Genomic DNA, 12,926 nt, shown 5'->3' with positions numbered 1-12,926 from the left:
GAAATTTAAGGTGGCTACATCTGTAGACGGATTGGCAGCAAAAAACATGATCGGGGCATGCTTTTTTTTTTTTTAATTATTTGGATAAACTGACCCTTGAAATGCAAGTAAAGTTTGTGAAAATAAAAAGATTGGCTTCAACTTCCCAAGTGCAGAGTGCCTTTGTCAAACTGGTGTAATCTTACAGCAGCTGTGGGATCCGATGGAACCTGTCTACAATATCATGTGATTAGTTGCTTTGCCTTGTGGGAGAACATGTCCACCTTTCTTTCTGGTTCAGCGCTTCTGTTTACATCTACCTACTAACATCTTGTGGTCAACACATCACAACTCTGCCAGGGAACATCAGCGAAGGAAAAAATACAGAGCCGCAGAGAGCGTGAAGGCATTTGTATGCAGCAACACGTCCGACTGGACATATATACAGTAACAATCACCCTCTATAAGAAAGGCAGGGAGAGAGAGATGAAAAGCTGCTGAGTCTCATCCCTCCTCTCCAGTCTGAACATGTACAGAGCATTCTATTCCCTGAGCTCCATGCCTCTGCTTTTGATCCTGTCAGCTCTGCACGGCTCTCTCGGACGGGTCACCGGATGAGAGCTCTGGGTCTGGCTCCTCCACAGGGAAGAGACCTGGACCTCAAAGAGAGGTCATAAAGAGAAACTCAAACCCCGGGTCCTCAGGGAGAGGAGACAGACTGCTTATCAGAGGCTTATCAAGCCATGGAGGGTTATATGCACAGTCAGGCCTCTGAGAATTGGTATTAAAACCGGAGAGGTAAGAAGGAGAACGAAAGGGAAGGGATGGGAGGAAGAGGGCGCAGTGGGGCAGCAGGAAGGGGTTTGGTCTCTGGAGGAGAGAATAAAAGAGATTAGTTTTAGATGAGATGAGCTTCATTGTCATCAAGCAAGAATTTTCTTTGTCTCTTTAATCAGCTTCTCCCCCTCTTTCGGAAAACAGAGGCAGAACAAGAGAGAATTGTTGGGATAAGATTTAATTTATTCCAGGACTAGAAACTCTTGAGGGGCTATTTAATTTTCATTAGAGGTCCTGATGCTCATCAACAAATTCAATATGTTTGCAGAGCATCACAGGGACTCACACTGGAACCCCTACAAGGGAGCGATATTAATTCACATGCTGGTCCGTGTGGAGTTTACATGTTTTCCCAGTCTGATGAGCCTCCGTAAACATGTGGATTGAAAAATTATCTGTTGATTAGGGCTGGGTATCAGTACTCAATACCTTTAAGGTACTGATTGAAATAACCCAGTACCTAGTAGTATCAAAACTTGTCCAATCAAGTGATATCTGGTGCATTCAATCCTTTTGGTACCCAGATGTAGAAAAATGACTATTCATCTGGTTTTGCTTGCAGTTAATCACTGAAGGATTCTTCATAAGTAAGAGCCTTCGAAAAAAAAGTGGCTAAGTACTTCATTGGCATTAGCATCACTCTAAAGGTACTGGTATAATTTTTTTAAACGATACCCAGCCCTGCTGTTGATGTGACCTCACAGAAGGCTCAAACTGGAAATTGGCCGATTCTTGCTGCAAGGCTGCAACCAGAAAAAACAAAACAAAAACCATTTTTATATTGCAAGGGTTTTAACTAGAACCTAACCAGGGGGTTCTACTGAGAGCCCTTTAATATTTCAAGTGTTTTATGTAGAATCCAGCAAGAAAGTTCTACAGAGAACCTTTTTAGATTACAAGGATTTTATCTAGAAAACAGTCATGGATTCTACAAGGAACCTTTGTCATATTTCAAGGGTTTCATCTAGAACCCAACCAGGATGTTCTACCACAAACTTTTTTATATTTCAAGTATTTTACACAGAACCTGGCAAGGAGGCCCTACCTTTTTAATAATAATAATATGATAATAACTTTATTTATATGACACAATTCATGCTTTTAGATTCCATGGGTTTTTATCTAGAACCTATCTTGGGCGTTCTACAGAAAATGTTTGATGTTTCACATGTTTGATATAGAATCGACCAAGGGCCTTCAACCGAGAACCTTTTTAGATTCCAAGGGTTTTATCTACAAACCACCATGGGGGTTCTACCAAGAACCATTTTATATTTTTATATTGTTTCATATCAAACCCACAAAGGGGGTTCTACAGAGAACCTTTTTAGATTCCAAGGATTTTATCGTAGACACACTCAGGGAGAAATGTTTTTTTTTTTATATTTTAAGGGTTTTAGCTAGAACTACCCAGGGAGTTCTTTTATGGTACAAAGAACCAAAAAGGGTTCTTTGGATGAGAAGTGTTTTGTAATGCAACCCTTAGTGTTTAAATGACAGACCATTTCTTCAAAAAAGGTTCTGGGTAGAACCTCAGCCCTTCAGGAAGAACCATTTTGGAACCTTTGTTTATATGAGTATATGTGCACAGTAAATCCTGCCAGTGGTGGTTCAGGTGAACGTGGGATGGGACCAGTCCAGATGAAAAATGCGAGGCATGAGTTTTGTTCCCAGTCCAACGCTGCCTGACAGACTGGAAAGAGGATCCAGAGAAATACTTACATGACCTGGTTTCCAAGAGCAAGTTTTAAATACCTGCAATAAAAAACACAAGAGGTCAACATAACGGAAAGGTTTGTCACAGCACAGAGATGTGACTTAAAGGGCAAATACTGTATATGTAAAGTTTTATTAAAAGATAAGTTATAGGACAACCACTTTTACAAAATGTAATGTAAATGGGACTCATTTACTGACCACTGACTTCTTTTATAAATTACATATAAATGTTTTATCATTAGGTTATTAATTTGGTTGTAAATACTTTATAAATTATTAATGGTGATCTGTTGCTTGCCAAATAGTGAGCACACACTTATCTGTACTGTTAAGTGTCACCCTTTGTCTCAACTGAACGTGAGTCAAACGTTTTCCAGTTGTACATCTCACAAAAAAAAAAAACATTCTCATTTTTATCAGTGGAGCTTTATGAAGCAGCTCTGTGTGTCTTGCATCCCAGCTGCATCCGGTGGGGGTAAATGCAAGCTGAGGTAGTTATGTAGACCTCGAATCTATATTTTTTGACCGGTAAAAAGGCACTGAAAAAGTATTTAATCTGCATTTTGTACACTAGTGTCCTCCGCAGCTTGAGATCAGCTCACTCTGCTTCAGTTTAATCACACAAACTCTTCCTTCACTTCACTGCTGGTAAATACTACATACTGTACATTTACTGCCACTAGACAACTTTACTGCTAAACTTTAATCCCTCTGCTCTGATCACTATCACCTGTCTGCTCTGACCACAGCCACCGGTGCTCACTGAATAAAAAAAAATAAAAGTAATATTTTGTCAACTAAAATGTGCATCATAGCCTACGTCTGAGGGTTGGTGCCTTTTCCTGTAAATTTTGTTATCTTCTTGATGACAGATCTTGTTGTCTATGGATGCCAAAATGAAAAGAAACGGAAAAGTCTAAAGGGAAAACAGAGAATTTAATAGCTGTGGCTCCAGCTTCCTTCTTGTTTTGGCCAATGGCTCTTTTGATTGTTAAGATTGCAGACGCCTTCTTTAGACAATGCAGTAAAAACATTATATACAACCCCAGCTCTGTGGGAGGGAGCTGTGCTGGTGTGTGAACTTGACCTTGTGTGAAGTTAAAGGAGTCCAGTAGTGACAGGAATTCAGCAGCCAATGTGCAGCTGCTGGAGTCCGCATGACTGTTGGTTTAAATCACCAAACAGAGGTGCAGATGGAGACATGGAGCAGACAGTGGTGAGTAGCTCAGATAGCTCAGATTCAAAGGTAGTGGAAGCTTTAGGTGGATGATAGATAAGGAAAACCTGGAGCTGTGAAGACTCAGCCAGTGTGAAGTAAACATCATCACCCTGGCTAGTTGGTACCAGAAATACTAGTCGATTAAAATTTTTTTGCAATATTATAGTCCTGCACAATGCCAGTTTACTGCTGCCTCTAAGGTTTTCTGCAGTCACTTGTCACTAGTCAGGGCTGGGACCCATCAGACAGCAGCCCATCTCAGCTCCAGGTAAAAAAATGTATTGCACACCGCAAAGTCCCACACATTTAAGTGGCATTTAAAATATGTTTTGGCAATTATAGACAATGATTAACAGCTTCAAATGGCTTTTAATACACACCGCATTTTTGCGGACAGTGTTTAATATTATCGATTCATGAATTGTGCTCAGTTTTAACTGCTTTCCAAGTGTTTTCTTACTGTTAGACCAGTCTAAAAAAATGTGTGTTTAGTTGACAGGGGAATGAGTCAGGAGCATCCTAAGTGTGAAGACAGCACACTCAAATGACATGACACTAAGGACCTGAAGTTTCTTAAACAGGATGTCGGCCCGTTGTATGACAACCACCCCTCCACCACAGCCCAAGGAGCAGGGCTTCCATATGTATGCATTTTAAATATGAAATGTCATTGAAACAACCATTTTTCGCCCCTGAGTAGTGTCTGCAGGTATTCTTTTCAGGTTGCACAGCCCTGACAACCTTCAGTCAACAACAAGGGGTGTGGAGACATTCTGCACGTAGCCTGAGGGGTGAATCCGGGGCAAAAAAAAAAAAATTTCACTGGCCATTGCCCAACCAGTCGCTGCTGTTTGTTTGTTTGAGTGCACAGTAATAACTGGAGGCAACACGACTGTATGCACATTTTTATAAACTGAGATCTTCTCTGGTCTGGACTGTGGTGGCTGGAGAGTAAGAGAACAATGCTCGGACAAAAACCTCACTAAGAAACTCAGACTAATTATGTGAAGGAGACAAAACTGTGATTCTAAAAAGCAAGCCTGCCCCTGTCCCAATATCAGTTCCTAGGGAGTAAAATCATGATTCGCATTTTAACAAGAATTGTGGAGTCCCAGCAGCCAGTATGTTGTACAAAACTATAAAAACAAGTGCAAGGGTAGAGGACCTAATCAACAAAATCTGAGCAAGTGAACATAATCAGGTGGGTAAAATGCTCTGCTGCTGAAATGCTTCTGAAACACTGTTGGTGTGCTTTATCTGCCAGGGGTTTTATCAAGAACCCACCTCAGGGTTCTATTTAGAACTCTTTTATCTTCCAAGGGTTTTATCAAGAACCCAGCCAGGGGGTTCTACTGAGAGTCCTTTTATGGTCCAAGGGTTTATCTAGAACCCTCCCTGAGCCCTTTTCAATTCCTAAGGTTTTGTCTAGAACCCACACGAGGGTTCAACCAAGAACCCTTTTATCTCCTGAGGGTTTAATCTAGAGCCCCACCAAAGGGTTCTAATGAGAAACCTTTTATCTTCTAAGGGTTTTATTTAAAACCCAGCAAGGGAGTTCTACCAAGAACTCTTTTTATATTACAAGGGTTTTATATAGAACCCACCCAGAAGGTTCTACAGAGATTCTGCCTTCCAAGGGTTTTGTCAAGAGGACACCTGGGTGGTTCCACCAAGAACGCCTTCTATTATGGTTGAAAGAACCCTTGTCGAAAGAGTTCTTTAAGGAACCTAGTTCTGAATAGAACAGCTAGTCTTACAAAGAACCCATGACTAATATTTTCTTTAAAAAAAAAAAAAGGTTCTTCACAATGCAAACTGTTTTGAGTAGGGCCTCAGTGTTTCAGGAAGATCCCATTTAGAACCCTTATTACTATGAGCGTATCAAACAAGAGCAGCTTGTACTGAGGAACATCGACACAGAAAGCGCTCCGTTAGCCGACACTCATGACGCCTGATTGGCTACAGCAGCTATAACCGCGTGTGGGCCAATTATATCATCTCTCCAGCAGGGAAACTGAAGTATATATTGTGCTTGAAGAAACCAGCCAGAGAAAAAAAATGCCTCACAGATACACAGATGTGAACATCAAATTGCATCAATATCAAGGCTGGAAGAGTGGAGGCCTCTGAGTCCTGCGGGGATTCAAAGAGACTGTTTTAGTAGCAAAGGCAAAACAAACATTCTCCTCGCGAGGAAGGCAGCGCACCAAGAGCTCAAAATAGAGACATCACTTCATATCCTCCCTCTGTTTCACACAGACAAAAAGATGCAGTTTGGGATCTGCAGTGTTTCTGCAAACTGATTTAAGTTTGAAATGTTTCGATGAGGCGGAGATTTAAAGTTGACCGAAGAGTGCCGAAGCTGTCTGTCTCAGTTGCAACAGCTCGCCCCAGTGTGTTTCCGTTCGCTGGCTGCAGGGTTCGGGGCCTTAACAGAGCTCACTGTGCTTAATCCAACACGCTAACTGAGGCAGTCACACCAGAAAATCCTGTAACTACACGCCTACACTGCAGTCTAATTCCAGGCAGACCCTATTTATTCTCCACTTAACAACTCTATTCTGTGCGTTTGTCTAGATTGTCCTCTAGGACATATTTATTGTTGTCGGTTTATGGTTTATCATAAATAGTTTGTCAGACATTGTGTGTGTGTGACAAAGCCTTTAAATCTCTTGTGAGTGAGTTTAACAAGGTGCTAAAGGCATTTGGATATGTGCTGTTTGATATTGTGATACGAGACTCGATCGTCTTACAGTTTTTATATAATTTAATTGTGTTATGGCTTAAGTTTTGTCTTATACAGGTTTTAAAGGCACCGATAGTATTCCCTTTAGTAGTGCTGCAATATCAATATCTGGGTATTTGATCAAAAATATTGTGATAATTTATTTTGGCCATATCGCCCAGCCCCACTGGTAGTATTTTACTATGTTTTTTGATTAATATTACTGTGCGTTAAATGCGTATGTTGAAATTTCCTGCTGTAGTTATTTAAGATTGTGCAAACTACTTTATACACTGTTGGGCAGGTTAATCTACAGCAATGCATCATAGTATATAACTTCATCATATGCTTGCATTACTTGATCATACGTATGGCATGTTATTTTAGAGAAGATCCAGGATTCAAGAACTTTATTGTCATTGTGCAGGCACAACAAAAGAAATTAAGATTCACACATATGCACAAAGAATAAATAGACAGAAATAAGGTTCTTAGTGATAGTGACGGTACGAAAGAAAACAATATAAATTATGAGAGAAATATGTTAAATATACTGTGCTGTGTGCCGCATATTGGCAAAAATCTGGCGATACAATATGTACCACAATACAGGAGTTATAATTTAATATATTGTGATATATTGCGATACTGTTAGCAAGATTATACTTTATAATAAGCTAGTTAGCCAGGAATGCTAACATTTGCATACTGTTTAATTTATTTCAGTCACTTTAGCTCTTGTGTTTTTGATTTTGTAAAAAACTAACAGAAGACACAATCCACAATCCTCTTTAAATGCTGAGTATCTCTGTGATCAGAGCCCCTTGTACACTGTTTGCACATGTAGAGAAATTAAAACGTGACAGGCCTGTTAAATTGTGATTGCAGAGTCACTGTTTGGGGGAGGAGCTTAGTAAATAATTTAAATGCTGCCTCTCATGTCACATGCCGACAGTCATCATCAGTCCTCTCGCTCCATCAGAGTCTACCTGTTTCTGAAGCATACAGATAAAACCAGACGGAGCTTTTGTTAAATGCAACTAATAAATGGCATCAGACTGAGAGGAAGCACAAACACAGCATTTGACAGAGCTCGTGTTTAAATGAGTAATTACAATGCACCATTTAGGTAAAACGTAGGCACTCACCTGGACTTAATTTCATAACAACTGTTATCGGGGCTAATTGATACCTGCTGCAAATGTAATCAGCAGGAGCAGAACCGAGCTTTCGTTGTCGGGTGCCATGAAGAGCACAAAGGAAAAACAAAACCCCAAAGCAGCAGACTTGAATCCTTTTACCTCATCCCACCGTTCAGCACTTACAAACTTCACTAATTCCATCCTAAATCCCAGTCTGTTTATTTTACAATGCTAAAAATTGAAGTGATTTAAATGTTGAATTTATTAACTCTTTCCTTGCCATTGACAACTGTTTTCACTGCGAGACGGTAGGGGACGCCGTGATGGATCATCTCACAAAAAATGGTCACTTTAAGAAGAAGAGAACTGCTGGAATGAGCAACAGCAGAAGAAGTTGGTGTTATCTAGCATGAGAACATCTGTGCTCAGCAGCAGATCTGCAGGTCAGAGGGCGTCGCGACTCGCCACAGAGCAGGGCTGCTCACGCTGCAGTCCCTGGACCTCGCTGGTCCAGGGAGGGCTGGGGACACACACACCTAATGTTGACCACACGGATGACAGTGATGTCACACATGTAATATAAAGTGATAAAAAAAAACAAATGTGAGGTCGATATTCTGCCTAAAAATGCCCTTTCCTCAGTTTTTTGTCTGAAAAGCGGATTTGTTTTTTGATGCAACCAACCAACATTGAAGTGCTTATAAAACAGATTGAATGAAGCTAGAACATTATGTTTTTTGTGTCTGAAACTAGAAAATCTGTTCTTTTTTTTGATGTATTCCATGTTAACATATTCATAGAACTGAATATTCTGTGGGTGTTGAAAAATCTGTCAATTTTGTCAACTTTTTTAACAAAAAGGCTGGATGGGAAAGTGTTAATAACTGGATGTCGAGTAATGTTTTACAGCTGAACAGCAACAAGACAGAAATCATGATTATCAGGGCAAAGGCTAGCAGACTGAAAATCTCCTTTAAATTGTCACAGTGGACTCAGAAATAACAGAAATCTTGGCGTCATGTAGGACGTTGACTTCACTTTCCACAGCCGTACAAATAATATAGTTGAAACCAGATTTTATTGAGCAGTTTTGATCGTGTCTTCAGTCCAGTCAACACATTTAATAGCTTGTAGCCACAGACGCTGCCGATTGCTCTGAAACGATCGTGATCCTGTCAGAATTCTGTTCAACCGTACAGGCAAAAACCAGACATTCTGGTGATCTTGGTGCTTTGAAAACACCCAGCTCAACGTTTGCAGCTTGATCACTCGTCTGGATGACAGGGGGGAGACCACTACTTCCGCTGCCGAAGTGCGTGTGCAGCTTTTCAGTGACGTCGGCTGTAAAAGAGACTATTGCTTTTAACTCCAGTATTTTTATGCATCTGTTTTTGCGGCTGCAATTTTCATGGCTTGATCTCTGCTTTGCTTGCTTACTTACTGACTTTTGAGGTCATGGAGTTGCTCTTTGAAAATATAGTCTGTGGTAGATGCTCAGATATTTCAGAGGTTCAATAATTTTGACAGCAAAGCTATGTGATAAACCCCCAATACCGCAGATAAGACGGCAGACAGCCTCTGTCTGCTAATATTACACTGACACTGCAGGTAGATATGCCTTGAATAAAGGTTTTAATTATTTACACAAAGTGAAACATCAAAACACTTTGCCAATTAGAGAGCCAACAGGTGCAGAAGGGCGGTAAAGGTCATTTTCGATGTGATTATGTCTTAACATTCATGTTCCCATCATCAAAAAGCCTCCATCCCTCAATCTGTATTCCATCTGGCAGCGGCGCAGCAAATCAACCAATCACAATTAGCACACGAGTCGTTAGGCTCATGAAAGTGCGTGTTTCATCTTGTTCCTCTGTCGCTGCTAATATGAAATCTCCGCTAACTTTTGCTAAAGGTATGACTGAGCAGGGTGTTAATGAGCACGAGATGATTTCCCTTCTTGTGGCTGTTGTAAAAGCATCAGGCCCCTGCACTCAGTCTGTCTTCCAACACCTCAGCTCTTCCTCTATGAGAGATGGCAGATCTAATGGGAGCCAATATGGGCCAATGGTTAATGCATGAGAGACGGCGCTTTAGACTAATGGCAGCTGCAAAGTGCAAAATCAGGCCATATGAGGAGAAAGAGCAGTAAGAGGCAGAAAAAAAAGTAAAGAAAAGGGAAAGAAATGACAGCGAAACTGAAGAAGGGCAGATGGCAGGAAAAAAGATTGGGCAGAGATGATGTATGGGCAGGGGTGGGTTTAGAAATGTATTTACAGGCTTACATGTGACGGGATCCTGTAATAAGAATACAAAAAAGGTAATTATACCATTACAGTTACAGAATAAAAGAAGTAATTAGACTGTAGATACATTTAGTAAAAATTGGGATTACAGTAGGATTACAATTACAAACGCTAACATTAGCTACACAGACCAACTGCTAATGTTAGCTGAACAGACAAACCACTAACGTTAGCTACAGAGATCAACTGCTAATATAACCTACACAGAACAACCAATAATGTTAGCAGCTACCAAAAGCTACACAGGCCAACCATTAACATTAACTACAAAAAGCAAAAAACAGATGGGATTAGGGTTAGATTATGTTAAACATGCTCATGGCTTTGATCTCTCTCTGTCTGTAGTTATCACCATAGTAATGTAATAAGAATAATGCTAATAATAACACTTAAAATAATAAAAATACATACATGATAATTCTATAATATAAAAATTGCACAATAATAATGCTATACAGTATACTTTGAATACTAAATTATACAGTACTGCACTATGTATATACTATAGTACATATAATTGATAGTTATACACTGCATAGTAAAATACACTACTATACTCTGTAGTCTGGCTCAATGTCCTGCCCACTGCACTGTCTGATTGGTTGAAAGTCACAAGTATTAGCCAATCAACACAGACACGCTGTCACAGAGCTTCACTGATGATCAGCGAGGAGCTCTGTAGAAGTTTAGACAGAAAATATCGCCAAAGTTTCAATAAACCTCACAATCTTATGATCCGTTTCTATGACAACAGCATAGTTACACCAGTGCAAATGCCCTAAGTCATTGTTGGGATTTCAGTCGAGGTGACGTGACGGTTTTGAAATGAGTCGCTAATGCATGCCGAACTGTGGGACGTCTATGGGACATGGGACAACTGTGATCCGCTGCACCGCTAATGTGAATGCAACTAGTAGCTTAGCTTTAGGCAATTTGTAAAAAGATCACTCTGATTTCTTGTTGAATCTCTTTGCTAACTGCTCATTTGTGTTTTTTTGTGTGTGTGTGTTTTCACATCATTCAAGCTGCCACCCAGCCATCTTATTGCCACTCAGTGGGTGTAACTACAGTGACTCCGCCCACTGTGACATCACGTGCATACCCTCTATTAAAAGGTTTCTGGTTGCTCGGGGTAACAGATTATAAGAAGTGGGTGTCTGACAGATGACCCGCATTAGAAACCGTGTAGCCAGAGAAAGAGCGTGTGATGGGTGTGGGCGGGGGTTGAGCGGGGCTGCGGGAAATATTCATGACTCACAAACTAAATGACTTTAAGGAAACCTTTTTACACAGCAGCATTCATCAAGTGTTAATGAACAGCTGAAAGGGTACAAATGCAAATGCAGGGACTGGGAATGGGAAATGAGACAGACAGATGGAGAGAGAACGAGAGAGAGGGAGAGAAAACTATCATCGCTGTGATGAATGAGGGTGGTGGCAGAAGCCCTCAGGCGATCACTCAGTCACTGAGACAGGCTTCTGTGGCCCTAACTTCATTATCATGACACAGTCACATCAACACACTCCTTCAGATAAGAGCACGGCAGAACTCGGCTCCAGAAAGGATCAGTTAAACCGGTCGGGGTTCAGTGGCTTGTCACAGATAGAGAGGATGGCTCGGTTCTATTCAGGCTTCAGACGCCTGTCAAGGCTTCCTGTTCGTTCTTTTGGAAAATCTGACACACTGCACGTCAGGGTTATACTGATCAGCTTTTTAAAACGTGTCAGAAATTATGAGTGTGCCCCATAAATAACGTTCTTTTCATTAGAGAGGAATGCGTAACATATTGGGGAACCCTACCTGATGATCTAAATACTAAGAATTAAAGGGTTTTACACAGAGAAAATATTGTGGGAATTATTTTTGCATGTCTGTGGCTTTGTTCAGACTTCAGGCAAAGTAGATTTGTTTCTCAAATCAGATCTTTAAAGTAATTTTTGGGACTCATCTCCACTACTTCTGAGGCTGCGATCGGATTGTACTGTAGTCAAATAGCTCGAGAACTGAGCTCGAGAACTGAGCAGGATCTTTAACACTAGACGTGGAACAAATCCATAACTACTAGAACTGCCGCAAGCAGCCACTTTGACCTTTGAATTTCAAACTCTGTAATCTCTCATGATGAATACCAAATTAAGAAATAAACACAATTATCCTGTCATTCTGATATCTTTTAAAAAATGGGGAAAAAACAGAAGCTCCTACTCTACAGATTTAGAAAGATTAACTGAGATGCTATTTGTCCATAGAAAGGGGATTGTCTGAATAAAACAACAAAACAAAAGCAATTTAATTAGGTTTAATAAAATACGTGTATGTTGCTTTATAAGATTTAAATAAAATTTGTGTGTGTGTGTGTGTGTGTGTGTGTGTGTGTGTGTGTGTGTTTGAATGTTGTGAGGGGGTGTTTGAGTTGGACTGAGAGGTATGTGAGTTATTTTAAAGTTATGGAAAGAGTACTAAAAATCTGTACTCAAGTACAAGTACTGTCTAAAATAATACTCAGTTACAAGTACTCATAGTCAAGTAAAGGTACAAAGTATCTGTCGCAAAAACTACTAATTAAATACTACTAAACTATTAATTACTTTTAATCACCAATGTCGCAGTCATGGTTACCTCTCCAAACTAGGGTTGCAAATTTTGTGTGTTTGTGGGTTTTCCTTAACCAAGACTTGAAAACACTAACAATCCACCGACAACAATTTATCAAATGATATGCAAATTACTGCCATATCTATTGATTAAATATCCAGAATACATGTCAGAAGGAAATATTGTACTTTTTACTTCACTACTGTCAACTTAAGTTATTTGCTACTTTAAAATTTTTACACATGAAACGTATGGAGAGTTTATAAAATGTGATGTTTTGTTATAAATTAAACTACCCAACGGTTTACACGACTGCAGCTGAAACCATTAGTTGATTAATCAGTTGGTCGAGTGACAGAAAATTAATTGCAGAATTCGAATTCAAATGCAGCTGTGGGCATTACAA

The sequence above is a fragment of the Lutjanus erythropterus genome, chromosome 7 (assembly GCF_056507025.1).
Source record: "Lutjanus erythropterus isolate fLutEry1 chromosome 7, fLutEry1.hap2, whole genome shotgun sequence".
Taxonomy (NCBI): domain Eukaryota; kingdom Metazoa; phylum Chordata; class Actinopteri; order Lutjaniformes; family Lutjanidae; genus Lutjanus; species Lutjanus erythropterus.
Note: the sequence above shows the minus strand (reverse complement) of the source record.